Source organism: Mastomys coucha, unplaced genomic scaffold (assembly GCF_008632895.1).
Source record: "Mastomys coucha isolate ucsf_1 unplaced genomic scaffold, UCSF_Mcou_1 pScaffold21, whole genome shotgun sequence".
Taxonomy (NCBI): domain Eukaryota; kingdom Metazoa; phylum Chordata; class Mammalia; order Rodentia; family Muridae; genus Mastomys; species Mastomys coucha.
Genome location: NW_022196904.1, coordinates 130052680 through 130058169, shown reverse-complemented (window position 1 = coordinate 130058169; position 5490 = coordinate 130052680).

The following is a 5490-nucleotide window of genomic DNA, read 5'->3' as shown; positions in this document are numbered from 1 at the left end:
CACCTTTCTGTCCTCTGTCCCCGCCCCATCTCCCCTTCCCCCCCACCCCCGCTGTTTCTGCCCTAGTCTGTCTGCCTGCCCACTCGTCTGCCTCTACCACTGCTCCAGGTCCTCACTCCTCTCCCTTTCCCCAATAAACCTCTTTTATACCAGATCTGTTGCATGGCATAGTTGCACAGGGGCATACCTTGGCATGGGCCCACTATGTACCTCCTCCTGGCATTATACTTCATAGCAAATTGTTGTTGAAATTGTGCGGGTCTTGAAATTGTTGAGATTTCCTGGGTGTAGTTTCCCCAACACAGCAAGAATGCGTCATTTCAAGAATGCGTGCGTGGTGGCGCACGCCTTTAGTCCCAGCACTTGGGAGGCAGAGGCAGGCGGAATTCTGAGTTCGAGGCCAGCCTGGGCTACAGAGTGAGTTCCAGGACAGCCAGGATGATCCAGAAAAACCCTGTTTCGAAAAACCAAAAAAAAAAAAGAAGAAGAAGAAAAGAAAAAGAAAAGAATGTATCATTTCACAGCAGATGGCTTGGTCATCAGGCTCATACAAGCCCCTGTCTGGCCCTGTTCCTTGATGTCTCTAAGCCTTAAGTGCACGAGTTATGCTGTAAATATATTGGTTGGGGCTGTGCATCCAGCAGTTATCCTCTGCATTTTGACTAGTTGTGACTTTCTGCAATGTCCTCCTCCTGTTAGGTGCCAAGAAATTCCTGTTCCCAAAGTTTGGCACTTAGGCAAAAGCCAATATTCTCTCAGGACTTGAGAAGAGAGTTCTTGCTTGCTAAAGGGACCCCTTACTTGGATAAAAAGGACCTAGGACTCTTCCATTAACATATGCTTGTGGTCCCTATTAGCATATTAAAGTTTATGCTAGCTTCTAGGGTCCCTCAATTCCTACTCACAAAAGTATTTGTTAGATATTTCAAAGTCCCAAAGTGTGATATACTTCAAAGTCACCTCAGCTCACAGGCTCCCTTCTTATTACTCTAGAGATATATGCCTCCCCCCACCCCACTCTCTGCTTTCCCAAGAGACAGCCTTGTTAGTATGGAATAAACTTTTCCCTTTTTTTTTTCTTTTTTAAGATTTTTATTTATTTATTACATGTAAGTACACTGTAGCTGTCTTCAGACACTCCAGAAGAGGGTGTCAGTTCTCATTACGGATGGTTGTGAGCCACCATGTGGCTGCTGGGATTTGAACTCAGGACCTCTGTAAGAGCAGTCAGTGCTCTTAACCACTGAGCCATCTCTCCAGCCCAACTTTTCCCTTTCAATCACGGAGCTTCACCTAGTCTCTTTACTGAACCCTCACATTTGATGAGGGATGAGACCTGCTCTTACCTGGGTCTGTGGAGGTTATGGGGTCCCTGGTAGAAAGATATTTCTATTTTTTTTTCCGAGATTTTATTTTATGGGTATGAATGTTTTGACTGCATGTATGTCTATTCCCTATGTGTGTTCAGTACCCATGAAGGTCAGAAGAGGGCACTGGATCCTCTGGGACTGGAGAAACAGATGCTTGTTAGCTACACTGAAGATGCTGGGACTCGACCCAAACCAGATCTCCTGGAAGAGCAGGAAGTGTTCTTGCCTCCTGGATCATGTCTCTTGCTTGATTTTATTTTTATTTATTATGTGTATGTGCCACAGTGCTTCAGTAGACGTCAGAGTGATACAGGGGGAAATCAAGCCATCCTTGAGTCATTGGGTCCAGCTTCTTAATGGTTTGGCCATCTCAGTGAACCCTAGTGTAAGAACCTGTCCAGCTTTAGCTTACCGGAGATCCCCTGAGTGAATCACATGGAGCCTGATCAATGCAAAGAACATGAGGATTTTTATTTCAGTGCACTGAGGCCATCCCTGACCTTCAAGAAAGGAGGCAACCCTGTACAGCTTGTTCAATGAGCTCTTATACAATTTTCAGGGCAGCAGCCATTAGACACAATGTGACTTTTTAAGACTGATTGGTCTTTAGGGAAAGAAGTGGCAAGGATTTCCCTTGTCTGAAGGTGGGCAAAGGTCCACCCTGCGGAATATGCACCCACCCTGCAGAATATGCACCCACCCGCAGGTAGTTTCTCACCCTGTGATCTGAGGAATGTTAATTAGCCTTTCCCTTCCAGAGAGTTCTGCTACCTTCCTAAAGTTCTGAGCTTATCTTATTAAGGAAATTCCTGGCCTCCCGGTGTTTTTCTGAGATGTCCCTGTTTACTGGGATCTTACACACTTATTAGTTGAGGTTTTGTTTTTTACTGTCTATTGCAATGCTAAGTGTGGTCCACCCCAAACCTGGAGTTTGCATGTAGCCCCTGGAACCTTGCCCCCAAGTTAATTCTGACTGGTGAATAAAGATGCCAACAGCTCATAGTTGGGGAGAAGAGACATAGATGGGGAGGAGGTTTTCTTGGGTTTAGACAGAGACCATGAGAAGGGGAGAAGAGAGAAAAGAAGAAAGTGGCTATGGGAGAAGAAGAAGGCACAGGAGAGAGACCCTGAGCTGCAATGGGCTAAAGGCCAAGAGACAATGGCCACGTGGGCTGACCAATTGGAGCTAAGAGAAGCCCAGATGGAACAATGAAACATAGTAAGAGATAATTTGGGGTTATTGCTAGGAAGGCAGATGATAACAGCATGAGGGTAGGCAGCTGCCTAGCTATGGAGCTGCCTAAGGAATATTTAAAAACATTAAGGTTGTGTCTGTCTTTCATCTGAGAACATAAATGGTCAAAGGTAAGTGGAAACCTGTGTGGGATTTTTTAATATTTTTACTACAGTTATTTATTTGTTGGCACTGATTTTTGGCTACTTTATTGGGTTTTCATATCTACCACCTTTTCAACCTTTGTTCCACACAAATCCTTCCAAACCCCAACACCAGATAGGGGAAAAGGTTAGAGGGGAAAGAGACCTAGACCTCTTTAGACTTCTTCCTGCTGACTAAGGGTGTCAAGTTCCTTGGGGCAAGCCTTCTCTTGTCAGAATATCTCCAGCTTCTTCTCATCTCTTTGATCATGATCACTTGCCAAACAGCAACAGCAGGATCCAGCTTCTACAGCCTCCTCAGAGCACCTCTGGCCCCTGGCTCAGGCATTTGTGCCCTCTCAAAAGTTCCCAGAATTCCAAACATAAACTATCTTGCTGCTGAAAAAAAAAATCATGCTTCTCCTAGTGCACAAGATGAATCATAGTCACCTCCTGTGCCCTTCCCCCAGCCTTGAATAGGTTAAATAGACCATAAGTGTTTGCCTCAGTTGGACCTTAATGACTTGGTCTTGTCTTCAGCCTTGCTGCACCTGCAATGTCTTTCTGGAGTAGACTGCCTGCTGAACTTGTTTTGCAACATAATCCTGCTGAAACAAAGCAACATAATCCAGCTGAAACAAAGGATGGGGTCTGTGGGCTCTCCCTATATAAATATTATACTTCAAGCCTTGATCAGAAACTTTGTTTTGGCTTCATCCTTCTCTCGCACCCCATTCCTTTTCATTTCCAGCCCCCCTTTCAGGTAACCCATTTCACCCAAAGCTGCTGGACAACTACGACGACCTTACTGTAAAGCAGCCTATTATCCCACACCTGGGATTAAAACAACACCATATTCATGTAGCATAACTGGGTTTTTAAAGAAGCCCAAATTCTTACTACATTTATTTAGTGTGTGTTGGGACAGTGTATGTTGGTATGTGCTTTCATGAGCCGAAAGACAACCCGAGGGAGTTGGTCCAATCCCTCCACCATGTGGGTTTCAGGGATCTAACTCAGATGGGAAGACTTGGCAGCAAGTGCTTTTTCCACTAAGTGGTCTCACTGGCCTTCCTTTTAAATAAACTCTCTCTTTCCTGCCCCTCTGGATGTGCTCACTCTTTTGCTGAAGTCATCCATCTCCCACCTTCCCCATCGAAATCCCCCATTGCTTTCTGCTACTTGCTGGTCTCCACTTCTGAACCTGCCAGCTTTTGTAGACCCTAAGACAAAAAAGATTGACTTATTCTCTTTTCTACATCTCCCTTTTCCTGTAAGATTTACTGCTTGCCCACTGTGATAGCTAAGTTTGGTTGTCAACTTGATTAATCTGGAGTCAACTAAAATCCAAGCAGTTGGGTATGAGTGGGAAAGGATTTCTTGACTGAACCCTTTGATGTGGGAGATCCATCCTGAATTTGGGATATATGACGAGGAAGACCCACCTTAAATGTGAACCATACCTTATGTAGGCTGTACATACCATATGTAGGCTGGTGGCAGCCTACATAAAAGGCAATTAGTTGGTATTAGATCCTACTTTGGGATTCCAAGATGGACTGGAACCAGCTGAGACATGCAGCCTCAAGGACTGAACAATTACCAGATTCTTGGCCTCTCCATTAGGATAGCCATCGTTGAACTAGCTGGACCACAGTCATGAAATATAACACATGCTAAATACCTATATGATACAGGGATACGTAACACATGCTAAATACCTATATGATACAGGGATACACAACACATGGTAAATACCTATATGATACAGGGATACGTAACACATGCTAAATACCTATATGATACAGGGTTGCACAACACATGGTAAGTACCTATATGATACAGGTACCTGTATCATTCTTAAACATCATATATATTTATATACCATATATTTATGTATCACATATTTACTGGATGATATTCATATGTCATCTATATACTTATTGTCTGTTTCCTTGCTAGGTCCAAAACACCAGCTCCAGGAAGGAAGGTGTGGTAGTTTTAATGAGGAATGTGTGCCTCATAGACTTGGGTATTTGAACACTTGGATCCCAGTTGGTGTGACTATTTGGGAAGGTACAGGTAGGTGGTTCCTCTAATAAACAAACAAATAAATAAATAAATAAATATCCACATTCAATAATTATAATTAATGCATATATGTTCTAGCTAGAATATATATAAAATGAATATATTCATTATATATATTTATTCTAATATTCATTATATGTGTTCTGTTCCTCTGAAGAACCCTGACTAATACACTTGCCCTGGGGATTTTCTCTCAAATTCTTAGCCAAATTGTTCTCTAGTTCCCTTCAGAGTCTATTTTTAAGGAGGCTAAAAACCCAAGAACAAGAACTCCAAATTCTCAGTTAACACTAGCAATAGCTATGTATGATTTTGTAGCTTTTGAAATTACATTGCTCAAAGGATACAGCCAGGCTACAAAAAAAAGTTAAAGATTAAGTAAAGTTTAAACGTTAAGTAAAATGGTACAAGCTGGTTTACTCATTCCTCAAAGAATTTCCTCTTGTAAATGAATTTTTAAGTTGGTCTATGAGGTACATTGTTCAGATTTATGGATGAGAGATGAATGCTGGCACAGTTAAATTCAAAAGTCACAAATGGGAGCCTGGCATAGTGTCCTGAAGAGGTAAAAGGAAGATCAGAAATTCAAGGTCATCTTCTACAAAGTGAGTCAAAAGTTAACCTGGGTTATATGATACTCTGCCTTAAAAAA